Source organism: Canis lupus, chromosome 25 (genome assembly GCF_003254725.2).
Source record: "Canis lupus dingo isolate Sandy chromosome 25, ASM325472v2, whole genome shotgun sequence".
NCBI classification, from domain to species: Eukaryota; Metazoa; Chordata; class Mammalia; order Carnivora; family Canidae; genus Canis; species Canis lupus.
Genome location: NC_064267.1, coordinates 4,641,889 through 4,656,041, shown reverse-complemented (window position 1 = coordinate 4,656,041; position 14,153 = coordinate 4,641,889). Strand labels below are relative to the sequence as shown.

Below are 14,153 nucleotides of genomic sequence, written 5' to 3'. Positions count from 1 at the left end.
CTGTGCGAAGGGCTCAGACACAGGCGAGAGAGAACCAAGGAACTGCAGGCAGAGGCAGAACCTACAACTACCAAGCCAAGAGATCCCTCTGAGTTGACAGAAAGACAGGTTCTATGACAGTAATATTTTCTTGGTCCACTTCTCCACTTTGCATCTCTATATCACACCTAAATGCTACCCAGACTGGGGGGAGAAAGTAAACGGGGAAGCAAGCTGAGTATTGACATTTTTGACTTTTGATCCACAAATTTTATAAAGCTAACGGAAAACAAAGAAAAAGAGAAAGTGGACTCCAGTATGACAGCCTTAGCCTTTTTAAAAAGCAAAACTGCAACATGTTTGCATTTAGTAAGTGCCCATTCTATGTGCATCCCAGTTTATCAAAGAATTATTTTCTATGGATCAGTTAATGCACTTAAGCCTTTTACATGTGCACTAATGAGCTTATGTGTATACATATACACATATATAGTTTACATATATATATATACACATATATGTATATATATAAGCTCATTTAATACTCACAGTAACTATGAGGCAGGCAATATTAATTTACCGAAGAGGAAACTGAAGCATTAAATGATAAGCAGCTTGACCAGCAAATATGGAGACAAGAGCCCCAAATCTAACCAAGAGAATCTAGAATCTGTACTTTTCACCACCACATTGCCTAAGGCTCCAGCCTGCTAGCCTGCAGGGAAATCAGATAACTGAACTATTAATCACAATAAAGTATTTTGAGGAGGGATGTTTTGGCTGTTGCCTCTGAAATCCTAATAAACTATGGGATCAAAGTCACCCTACACCCTACAGAAAGGGTAAGGAAATCCAACCTAAGTGTTAATAGGATTTTGCAGGTGATAGAGGATAGGGCTCAATGAAGGAAAAGTGTTGGCGGGATAGGGGGAGGTGCACCTGTTTTGTGGCTTGGCCTGGGGAGGGAGGGAGCAGTGTGGTGCATTGAAAAGACCTAAAGAAGTTGGCCTGGCAGGTAAATGGAGCTGGAGGGAAAAAGTCTTACAAATGAAGATGGAGGAGTTGGTAGGGGTCCCATAATACAGGGATTTAACATTCATGTTATGGAATTTGATTTTTATCCAAAGGGCAATGACAAGCTCTTGAATGATTTTAAGCCAGAGCCAGGAGATCAGATTTGTATTTTTAAAAGCTCTCAAGAGCTTCTGCCCGTCAAGAATGGATTAAGGGAGAACAATAATAATGGGCTCGGAGATATACCTAAGGAGGATGTCTAGGCAGGAGGGAGTATGGCACATTTACAAGTCCTGTGGTCAGAGAAATGGTGTAGCTGGGTCAATGAGGGTGCGGAAGGGGGAGAGGTAAATGGAAACATTCAGGCAAGATTTTAGAGGTACAAAACTATAGGATATGGTAACTGAGTGGTTGAAGAGGATTGAGGCAAGAAGAGAGGGAGGGAGTAGGTTTGGAAGGACATAAAGAATTTGGACATGTCAGACTGAAACAACTTATTTAACATCAATTCTGCAGTATAGGTAGATATAATTTTTCCTATTTAAGATGAAATAACTTGCCCAAAGATGAACAGTTGGAAAGATTTCATTTATGTCTTCTCAAAGAACTGTACTTCTTTCCTGTGAGAGGCCTGTCCTGATGCCTCAGGACCCGTCTAGAACTTTTGTCTCCTGTCTTCAGACCTCTGGATTTCCTTCTTTATCACTGGGGCACCTCCTTCATTTAAAGCCAGTGGACTTGGGGCACCTGGGTGGCTCGGTGGTTGAGCATCTGCCTTTGGCTTGGTTGTGATCCCAGGGCCCTGGGATTTGTCTCTGCTTATGTCTCTGCCTCTCTCTGTGTGTCTCTCATGAATAAATAAATAAATTCTTTAAAAAAAAAAAAGCCACTGGACTCAGGACTTCCATTTGTGTTGCCACCTCTCCTGAGAGATGTAGCTCAAGTGCCAAACAAGCCATTTACAATCAAACATTTTTGGAACACAACCTGCTTGAAAGTTGGGAACAGTCTGAATTCTTAGGGTCAGAGTTCTATTCAGATTCTTCCTCTTGGCCACCTAAAAGAAGCATTAGCAACTTCTTAAAATGGTTCTTGACATCCAGACAATACCACATAGTTTATTGTTGAATCACTGCTGGAATACATAATTTTATTTCAGAAGTAAGTCTGACACATGTATTGAGTTCAGTTGTTTTTATCCTGTAATACCAGAAGTCTCTGAATGCCAATAAAATGGGCTTTGTCACCTATTTAGTAGATCTTATTAAAATTCAAATGACAAATGGCATCATTTTACAGAGTAAAGTATTATTTTATTAAAGGATTCTCTATAGGGCAGCCCGGGTGGCTCAGCGGTTTAGCCCCCCCTCAGCCCAGGATGTGATCCTGGAGACCTGGGATAGAGTCCCAGGTCAGGCTCCTGCATGGAGCCTGCTTCTCCCTCTGCTGTGTCTCTGCCTCTCTCTCTCTGTGTTTCTCATGAATAAATAAATAAAATCTTTCTAAAAAAATAAAGGATTCTATATTTCGAATGGGAAAAATTAAACTCAATATGGTTGTTTTTAGGGTACCTGGGTCATGATCCTGAGGTCCTGGGATCGAGTCCTGTATCTGGCTCCCTGTTCAGCAGAGAGTCTGCATCTCCTTCTCCCTCTGCTGCTCCCCCTGCTTGTGCTCTCTCTCAAATAATAAGTAAATATTTTTTTTTAAAAAAGAGTGGTATATGGGGCATCTGGGTGGCTCAGGTGGTTAAGCAGAGGTCTGCCTTGGGCTCAGGTCATGATCCCAGGGCCCCATATCAGGGTGTCCCTGCTTAGACGGGAGTCAGCTTCTCCCTCTGCCCTTCTACCCCACTCCTGATCTCTCTCTCTCATGCTGACTCTCTCTCTGTGTCTCAAATGAATAAATAAAATCTTAAAAAAAAAAAAGATTGCTTTTAAGTGGCCAAGCAGGTCTAACGATTAATTATTTCAATGTGAAGATGGCTACATTTGAATTACTGAAGTACTCATCAGATCCACTGCCTTGAACCCATTAAGGTTTCCTTTACTCAGATCTATCTGGGTTCATTTTCCTTTAATCCTGTATCCCTTGGTCTTCTTGTTACCTCCTGAATGACAAATGCTAAACTTTAGGCTGGATTGTTCACAGATCCTATGAGGATCAATCACACAACCAGCCACCCAAGAGCTGTGTATGACATCTGTGGAGCTGACTTTACCCACCTTACTTTGTGCCCTGCCTCCATCCAGCCGAGTCATCATCTAAGCCCATCAGGGACACAACAGCATGAGCTGGTCACAGGATATTACTCCTCACGCAGGATCCAGCCTCACCTTTCTCTTTATCATTTCAGATAAATGATCCTGCCCCATTTTACTCACTGAAGCCATAATTCAGGTCTCTGTAATCAGCACACACAATGTACACCACATACTTACTACATGTCTGACTCTATTGGTCCCTATGTCCCAAAACTTATAATTGAATATGGAAGTGACTAAAAAACTCTAGAATTCAGAAATACTTCACTTATTTTTACTCATTCCTTGCTCCTTTTATTTTTTTTTTCCTTGCTTCTTTTAAATGACTAGACTCACGTGTATATTAACTCAGTAATGCCTTAAAGGGTTTCTTCTCCTTATAGTCTCATTTTTAAAAGTCTCGGACCACATGTGGAAGCTAAATGTTTAAATGTCTCAAACTGGTCTCAAAATCAGAGCAATCTCCAAGCAAGATTAACTAATTACAAGGGAACTTTTTAGACATGAAAATCTACCTTGTCTTTTCCTGATTTCCTTTCTGCACTTAAGGTGGCTCATGTATCTCTAACACTGCTCTTGCAGGGTTAAGAGGAGAGAACACGTTTGCAAACATATGGGGTCCGGCTGTGTATTTAGAGAGTAGGGATTCAGGAGTGTTGTTGAAGAGATCTAACTGCTTGCCTTAGACTTTCATCCCCTGATAATGGGAGGAGGCTGTAGATACTCTAAAATCTCTTTTCTTAGCCTTTGTCCATTGTTTGCTACATTATTTGGAAGAAGAAGAAGAAGAGGAAGAGGAAGAGGAAGAGGAAGAGGAAGAAGAAGAAGAAGAAGAAGAAGAAGAAGAAGAAGAAGAAGAAAAAGAAGGAGGAGGAGGGGAAAGGAGAAGGGAGGAGGAAGAGGGAGGAGGAGGAGGGAGTAGAAGGAGGAGGGAAGAAGAGGAGAAGGGAGGAGGAGGAGGGAGGAGGAGAAACAAAAAGCAGAGGGAGTCAAATGAGGCCAAGAGAAAACAGACACCTATCTAATGGGGTGGGGGATGGGAAGACTTAGGGAAAGATGCTTTTTCCTAATTCTGTCTTCACAGATGCTCAACTCATAGGTGAAATGGATCATATTTTTTTAAGAGAGAGAGAGAGAGAAAGCGAGCAAGCCTGGAGAGGAGGGTGCAGAGCTCAACTCAAGGCTTGATCATGACCTGAGCGGGAAACCAAGAGTCAGTTGCTTAACCGCCTGCACTACCCAGGCACCCCTACATTTCCTTCTTAAACTAAAATAATGGATTCAATTCAAAGGGACTGTCTGCTGAGAATAATGAAACTGTGGGGATGTAGGAAGTGACCTGTGAATTAAATTTTTTTAATAAATATGTACAAAAAGACCCTTGAACACCAGGAAATCTAGGCAACTTGAACAGATCCTAGTATTTCTCAATTCACTCATCTGGCCAATTTACCCAGTAGTTATCATGAACTTTTAAGCACTAAGCACTATAGAATGTGTAAAAAAAAACAAAAACAAAAGCAAAAACAAAAAACTCCTGCTTTCAGAAACCTTAAAACCTAGGAGGGTGAAATCATGTGTCTCCTATAGGCCAGGAGCCAAATCAATTGTCACTGGATCGCAGAGGTGCAGAAGACCCTAGATAGTGAGGTGATCAGAAGATCCTACCTACATTGTGAGGTTGCACAGAGTCATCTGGGCCAACGGCGTGTGTGCCCTTTTGACAGCTGAAGGGGCAAAAGAAGGCTCTTAAGACTCAGAAAGGTATCAAGTGGAAAAGCCCAAGGGGTATCTGCTAGTAATTTAAATTGGTTCACAGGATGAAGCATGAGTCCAAAGGAAAAGTGGGAGATAGGGCTGGAAAGGAAGACCGTGGCCAAATCAAGATTGTTCTTCATCTGAGAAGAAGGAGTTTGGACTCTTTTTTGGCAGGCAGAAGTAAGGACAAGTCTGACATCAGAGTGCAGGGCAGATGTAAGGGACAGAGGAAAAAGGCAGGGAAGAGGCCACCTAGCAAGCAGTTTCTGTAGCCTGTGAGAAACTGGAGTTCTAGAGCAGCACTGGGAAGGGGAGCCAGGAAGACAGGTGATAAACTGAATGGGGGGTGGGGGGAACGAGTCAAAGATGATTTCAGGGTAAAAGGGGAAAAAAATCTAATTCAACAATGAAATAGGATCACCTGGAGACCTTTGATTTAAAATTATGAAAATGTGGGCTGCCTGGGTGGCTCAGTAAGTTGAGCATCTATCTGGCTCTTGATTTCAATTCAGGTCATGATCTCAGAGTCCTAGGATTGATCGCCACAAGAGCTCTGTACTCAGCAGGGAGGCTGCTTCTCTCTCCTTCTCCTTCTACCCTGTCTCCTGCTCACATGCTCTCTCGCTCTCTCAAATAAACAAAAGAATCTTTAAAATAATATAAATTAAAATTATGAAAATGTGTCAGCTGGGATCTCAGAGCCCTTCTCTGAGGGAACTGGACATGTAAAGCCCAGTGTGGATGAGGGTCCTGAGACAAAAGGGCTCTGAAGATCCTCTGGTCCCCATGGGGTGCTTTGCCCCCACCCCACAGGGTATTGCAGGAGAACCCTTAATTGTAGATGGTCACCATGCTGCCATGCCCATCCTTATTCTACAAACCTTTCATTGGGGTGGAGGGAAAGACATCCTATATTTCTATTATTTAAATCACTACTATATGCAGGGTCTCCCAGATATGCATCATTGGCTCAAATCTGACTTAAACACAGTTACTAATTCCTAATTGCCTACTGATGTTTTTCTAAAGCAACTCACACTCCACATACCTGAAATGTATTCACCTACCATTCCTCTTCAACCTTCAAACATGCTCCTGGTCTCTGATTCCTCTCTCCTCTTCTGGGCTCATATCCAGTTAAATTCCTGGTTCATTTCCTTTTCAAAGTCTACCCTATTCCTAACATTATTGTTTAAATTCTATCCGACAATTTCTTTCCAGCATGACTGCAATAGCCTCATAGAGTTCCATGGCTCTTGGCCCCTCATGTGTAGTCACCCTCTCTACTACTGCACCATTGTCTCTAAAATTCAAATAAAAATCAAATCATGGTCTTAGCTTAAATTCTTATTCACCCCCTAATACCTATAACAAAAACACACCTTCATAAGCCTTTGCAATGATCAACATCAACGTGGCTACCACCATCCTCTCGAACCCTTTCCTCCAATCTATCATGTGCTTTTATCAGACTAGCAACCTTAAATATGCCATATACTTTGGGCAACCCAGGTGGCTCAGCGGTTTATCACCGCCTTCAGCCCAGGGCGTGATCCTGGAGACCCGGGATCAGGGCACGTCAGGCTCCCTGCATGGAGCCTGCTTCTCCCTCTGCCTGTGTCTCTGCCTCTCGCTCTCTCCTCTCTGTGTATTCTCATGAATAAATAAATAAAATCTTTAAAAAATATATGCCATATACTTCATATTGTGCCTTACTTCATATTGTTTCTTCAAGTGGTGATGCCCTCCTGGTCCTTCTTATCCTGGCAGGATCCTTCAATTTGTTAAGTTCTTTTCTCTTGGAAATTTTCTCTGACTCCATGAATGAGATCTAATCCTTTCCTCCTCTGGGCTGTCATGGCACTTTCTACAGTATTACAGTAAGTGATATATATATATATATCAACTTGAAGGCAAGAATATAAGCAACATGAAGACAAGAACGGTGCTTTAATCATCTTCATATCCTTGGGACCTAAGATATGACTGGAACATGGCAGATGTTCAGGGAATATTTATTTAGTTAACATGGGGCATTTACAGTGAGGAGTTCATAAAGGCAGTTGATGTAGGGTTGCTGCCTGCCCCCTACAGAGAATGGGTCAAGATCATGGTTCAAAGCTCTGAAAAGTACCTTTGGAGATACTCATCTGCTGAGGGTAAGGAAGCACTACCAGGAATTGATCGGTACAGGGAAAGAGAATGGAAAGAGGACTGAACTTCACATGCAGCAGAAAATTCCAAAAACACAAGAGATGAATCATCAGCCCCCTTGATCTTCCTGGTGCACTTTGTTTTCAAGAATTCCCTTGGAACCCCAAAGCAGCCAAGATCCTCCAAAGAATGTATAAGGCTGAAATCTATATTATAGGAAAAGACTGAGCTAAAAAAAATAAAAAAAAAAAAAGCTAACAATTTGCCTTTGAAGGTGTCTGATGTAAATCTAAAAAGCTGACATATTGGACTAGAAAGCTGATTAAAATTCTCTTTGCTTCCCCAGCTTTAATTCCTGTCTTATCTGCATATGTTGCATAAAATATGTTTATATAACCATAAAAAGGGAAAATTTGAATAGCATAAATAAGAAAACTGCAGGATTTCCAGAGTCACATACGAGTGTGAAGCAGGGGAGGACAGAATGGTGCTTTAGCCATGGTAAGAGGTCATTAACTAAGTCACCCAGCTTTATCCTCTGTCAAATCTTTACCCTTGCACCTCCAGCACTCAGCATTGCTGGTCAATGATGGAATCTCTATGCATATTAGATGAATGAATGGTTGTTGTCAGGAGGGTTCCTACCTTAGACCACAAATTTATAAAGTCAAGAAAGTCCATTAGCTCATGCTTGAAGTGATGGCACCTGCTGGGGCTCCGTTATGTTTCCCATAGCTTCTAAAGAGACAGTCTAAGTAGGTGTTATTTTACGATAAAAAGTTGGCCATCCATTTCAATGGGAGTAAAAACTCTAAAGCAAACAAAAAGCCCCGAAGTTCTTCTAAAGTGATCAATGAAGAGGTCAAAATTTTGAAATCTGTAAATTTTAAGATGGACTATAGCAATGAAAATTCAGGATAGGTAAATGTGGTTTTCTTACATTTTTAACATTAAGAAAACAATATAAAGCAAAACTAAACATCATTCTTACTGAAATAAAATTAGTTGCATATTATTCTTTTATTTTAGAGATATTTTGTTATAACTTCCTTGTGCAGAAAAAGGAATTCGTTTAAAAGAATTTCACTTTTAAATTACACATTTTATGAGACGTCTGTGTTCCAAAGATAAACACACATGAATAAAGATTCAACCCATATTAAACACTCTTTATGATAGTCTTATATATTCTTGTTTCTTTAAGAAGCAACTAAAAACCACATTTCCCATTTCTTAGTGATAAATGCAGTCAAAGTCTCAGTGCACAATTGTCTAGGGACTCATTATTCTTTGTGTGTGTTAGTAAGGCTCCTGGTTTCTCTTTTCTTGTAGTTCCAATTGCCTTTTCCAACTCTCTGTTAAGGAGATTAATAATAATTCAACAAGTATATGAATTATGTTATCTCTAAATTATTTAGGGGGCTTGACCTGTGTACTTCTTGAGAATAGAGGCTGTTTCTTTCATCTCTGCCTTATTAGTGCCTAGCTAACACCTGACACTAGCAGACCTGCACTTGATATTTCTGAATGTGTAAATGAACACCTTACATTCATAAATCACCTCTAACTTCCTTTAGTTCCAAGAAGAAGAATGAGTAAGGGACGAAGAGAAGATTTATAGAGGTTTCCCATTCTTGTTCTAACACTGACTTACAAAGGAAAGTTTCTGTTTACCACTTAACCATACATCATGAAGCTGGAGTGAATCATTTCACCTCCTGGAATGCTGGTCCTGGGACTAATATTTAGGCTTCTATTGCAAAGTGTTATGCTGTTGTAAATTGCAACATTGAACTAGGTACTGTATTAGTTATTTTCTGGAGATCAAATCTCTAATAAACAGAGGTGAAGAAACAGATATCCAGGATGGCCAGCCTACCTTGTCTGGAGCACTGGGAGCCCCAGGTGCCAGCCCTGAGCTGCCACTATTAACTCAGTCACTCTAGGCCAGGCAGTTCCCCCAGCCCTCACTGCTTCCTCATTTCCAAAAATAGTCTATATTAGGGATCCCTGGTTGGCGCAGTGGTTTGGCACCTGCCTTTGGCCCAGGGCGCGATCCTGGAGACCCGGGATCAAATCCCACATCGGGCTCCCGGTGCATGGAGCCTGCTTCTCCCTCTGCCTGTGTCTCTGCCTCTCTCTCTCTCTCTCTCTGTGACTATCATAAAAAAAAAAAAAAAAAAAAAAAAAAAAAAAAACTTTAAAAAACAAAACAAAACAAAATAGTGTATATTATTACATAACAAATAATACTATCATGTCTTGACTGTAGCTGGGAGATGGTTAGGAGAATCAAAAACGATCAAAGACATAAAGATCGTATGTAAACTCTGATGTCATTTAAATACAGTTAACAGTATTATCATGAACATCAGAATGGCACGAAAACTGAGCAAATCTTGGGACACGTCTACCTTTGGCTCAGGGCATGAACCCGGAGTCTTGAGATTGAGTTCCGTATCAGGCGCCCCAGGAGGAGCCTGCTTCTCCCTCTGCCTATGTCTCTGCCTCTCTCTGTGTCTCTTATGAATAAATAAATAAAATCTTAAAACACAAAAGAGAAAACTGACCATATCTTAACTTTATACTAAGCTCTAATCTCTGTATAACATAGAAAGGTGAATATTGGAGGTAGAAATTGAACAAATGAAATAGAAATTATTTCAAACTTTAAGTTAATACTTTAAGGGTAGAAGCAAAGGTTCTTTAATGTTAAAAAGACAGGTTTGTGGTGGCAATTGGGTCTGGGGCAACATCAACCCTTAAGAGGTATGAAAGTAAAATTATTCACATTCTAGTCTTTATGATTTCTGAAGAACAGTGAACAGGCCATCTTAGGAAAATGGTGATGCAGTTAATGTAGCGATAATTCAGTGCTCCTTTCCACTGGGTATAAAAGCCATACTTGGGTGAAGCCAAGAGTCTTAGGTGAGCACAGTGCAGGGGCCCAAGGCAGGCACTCCCCTGACACCCAGCAGCTGCATTTGCCCAGAAAAGAAATGGAAATATCACGGGACTTCCTAAACTCTGAGCTTAGATACTAGGGAAAGAGAGTGGTCTTGGGAACACTGACATAATCCACAGATTTGTGATGGGGTATTGCAGCTCTGTAGACCTTCTCTAAGTTAGAATCATCCAGAGGAAGGTGATAGGGTTTGGTAGCAAGTCAGAATCAAGAGATAGTCATTGCATATTATAAGCTGTTATACAACCAAGAAATGGTTGCATAAAGTGCTTTCTAGATCAAAAGGCAAAATTTTATATGCATAAAGGTCTCATGTTAAACAAAATGTGATCAGTACCATTTAATTAATTTTGACCTAGAAGTTAAAAACACCTTGATGAAGTTTAATTTTAGAATGGATTCAGATTCCACTTTATGGAAAAGATACTACCTGCCATGGCACACTTACCACAAATTCCAAGTTAGTGCCAGTCAAATCAACCAGATTTTAACTAGAGTTGAAAGGGCTCAGGGAAACAAAAGTAAAGAGAAATGCTTGTTTGAAAAAAATCTACTGATTTTGAAGTAATTCATTCTATCCATTTTAAACTTCTAAAAAGAATAGTTACAAATGTTGGCAGTGACAAATACAAATATATTCATTACATTTGCCTGTCTGCTTTTTAGTTTCTGAAATTACTTTTAGTAAATGATACATTCATTTATATTTATAAGATTACAAGTAGATATATTAGATGTATTATATTTGTAAGATTTATATAATCTTCAAGATGCTGAGTAGTGATTATGTTACGTTAATTCTCAAGTGAAATGATTTCCTGTATTCATAATTATCTTTTTAAAATTAGATTCACAATTCCTTTTTTCAAACTCAAATTTTTAGATTCATTTTTGGAGTAAAACAGGTTTTTCACTATTTATGCAGTTATTTCTGAGTTGCAAAAATTCTCTCTCCATGTTTTTCTCTTGTATTCCCTCCTTCAATCTGGCTGCCATAAGCAGACAGAAAACAGGACACTTATTCTGCATCTATAGTAGCAAACTTAGTAGCAGACAGTAACTACTCCAGATCTCATGATTCCATTCTTTGACATGTGCATGATAATCCAACTTATCCCCCTTCCTTGACTTATAAGGACAAAAGAAAAAAAAGAAAAAGAAATTCCTGCCCAAACCCAGGAGCACTTAACTGCCTGCCTACAGGTCTTAAAAATAAAACCTGTTAAACGAATAAACAAAGAAAGAAAAAGCAGAGGGGGCCCATAAATATAAAAAACAGATGGATGGTTGCTAGAGGGAGAGATGTGGGGGATGGGCACTATGGGTGAAGGAGAGTGGGAGATTCAGACTTCCAGTTATGGGGTGAATAAGCCATGGACATAGAATGCACAGCATAGGAAATGTAGTCAATGGCATTATAATAGCATTCTATGGTGAGAGACGGGAGCTACCCTTGTGGAGAGCACAGCATAATGTACAGACTTGTCAAATCACTATGTTGTACACCTGAAACAAATGCAACATTGTGTGTCAACTCTACTTCAATTAAAAAAAAAACAACTACTAAATCAACATTTTAAAAACTGTTAAAAACAAGAACAACAAAAAGTCACCAGCTATCATGCTTAAATTATGTATATTGATTCTGTTGAAATAGTTATCCCGTAAAAAAAAAAAACATAAGAATTTGGTTAATCACCCATTATTAGATATCTCCCCCACTACACCTGGTATATACTAAGAAAGAAGAGAGAAAATATTAAAAATTCGTCAATGTCGGAGTGTTTTAGATTGGGGACTGATTTTGTTTTGTAATATTGTTGTTTTTTACAGTATTGCTAATATTTCCGTTAATGCGGGGCTTCTTTCTCCTTTACAACTTTCCATGATTATACCAAATGGCCAAGATTTTAGGAGCGACAGGCTGACTAGGCCCATGATCTTGTTCTTCCTTTCTGCTCCATGGGGGTTCATTTGACAGCCCAGGTTTGCTCAGAGAAAATGAGCAATTTTCTTTGGTCAAGACTGAACATGTTCTAAAGAGCTCAGGTTTCACCTGCTGGCTGATTAATGAACAAGCTAAGGTCTCCAAGGGGAGTTATACATGCACCTCTCTGCCATTTGGTAGAAGTCTATATCTCTGTGTACAGGTGGTATCTCTCTTAAAGAGAAAGACTTTCCCCAATATCTGTTTCCAGGGAAGGGATGATCTTCAGACAGAAATTCTCTCTTGGCCCAGGTAATAGGCTCTCTGAAGGTGGGTCATTAAAACCTTGGTCTATACTTCATGGTACAAGGTTAAAGATGGACATTGCTATGGTACAAGGTTAAAGATGGACAAGTAGAGGCATAGAAAGGAAGTCATCTCTGTCATACCAATAAATGAAGATGAGCAAGTCATATCTTTTACCAGATTATGCAGTCAAATGACTCCCTATATTTATTTCCCTTTTATTATCTATCATTCATTAGTTCTCAAACTTGGGTGAGCATCGGAATCATCTGGAGGGCTTGTGAAAACCCAGACTGCTGGGCCCTAAATTCCTGGGTTGCTGACTCAGTGGGTCTGCAGAGGGCCTCATCAAGACTGCATTTTTAACATGCTCAGATGATGGTGCTACTGATGGTCCAGGGAACCACATTTGGGGAGCCACTTCCTTAACCCCTGCGTTTCATAGTATGGTACATACATAGATCATCTGATTAAAATTGCTTAGAATACTTGCTAAAACATAGGTTTATGGCCTATGTATCAGAATCTGAGGCATGGGGGCAGCAGTCAGAATGACAAACTTTACTGAGTTCCCAAGTAACATTCATGCACTCTACACTTTGAGTCTCAATACCTCACTCATTAGCAAAGTCTCATTTCAGGGTTCCATTCAATCTGGGTGAGCTATGTCATATTAAGGAAAGAGTTCTCAGTCTACCCTTAAACTAGGAGAAGCAAACAAGCTGCATCTCAAGGGCTAACCATGATCTGAGACTTATTCCTTGACTGGTTATGATGTGGGGTATGCTGTGAGAAGGGGGCAGTGGCCGCCCATTATTGCCACCCTTTGAACATCAAAGAAGATCTTTGGAGACTAGGGATTTGCTGTGAACAATAAAAGCCCAGGGAGAAGGTAATTCAGAGAGAACCAAGATGAGCTAGGTGCTCTAGCTACCCAGCTTACTAAGAGTTTCTTTTTCCAAGACTTCCTTTGGAGGTCATAGTTTTATTTTTTTATTAGGAAAAACAGATCGGAGCACCTCTCTCTTTTTAAGTATGGAGGTTATAACTTACACTGTAGTTTAATAGCTGGCGAATGATGCCAGAGACAGGCCTTGTTGCTCCAGCTTAGAGATCTCTGCACATGTCTCTTGGCTCACGCTGGCAAGTACACGGCCTCCATGTAGCCACAAAGGGTCTTTGTCTCTATTCATAAGAGCTTCCTCTGTCTTCATGAAATTAGGGACAATCACCTTGATGTACATATCAGTTAATAATTCCCATTCAACAATTTATATTATTTAATAAATAATTCCCTTCAGGAGTGAAATAGACCTTATTCCTGAAACTAAAAAGAAAGAACCAAAAACCAAACCAAACCAAACATATACCTTCTGACTCATTTTATTTTTAACACCAAAGAAGGAAGATGCAGGGTTGAGACAGTCATTTGTTGAGTACACATCCTGCTATAGCACCAGCATAGAGCCCCTGAGAGGCAGGACACTGACCCAGAGTCAACACAGTTTTTCCTGCTCCAGGCTCTTATTCTTACTGCTTTTAGCTCCAGAGCCAGTCTGGGGCCCAGAGTAAAACATGTGTTTTATGGAAGTTCAGCAAATACAAATTGGAAACTCCTCATAAGCCAGTGCCAAGTAGAAGAAATGCTTCAACAGAGGCTTTTGGAGTTGAGGGGGAGGGGAGTTTGCTCTTAGCGTGAAAAATTGATTTTGGTGGTAGAAATGACGCAAGTCGGTAGTATACTTCTATTTGTGGACAAATTTGGGTTTCCTGAGTCTTTGCTAAG

The 14,153-nt window shown here is 40.2% G+C and overlaps 1 protein-coding gene across 9 annotated transcripts in view; it reads right to left on the bottom strand.

The window, feature by feature from the left end:
* Positions 1 to 14,153, bottom strand: part of DCLK1 (doublecortin like kinase 1) — a 340,908-nt gene that overhangs the window by 82,074 nt on the left and 244,681 nt on the right. The gene's annotated exons all lie outside the window — the stretch shown is intronic.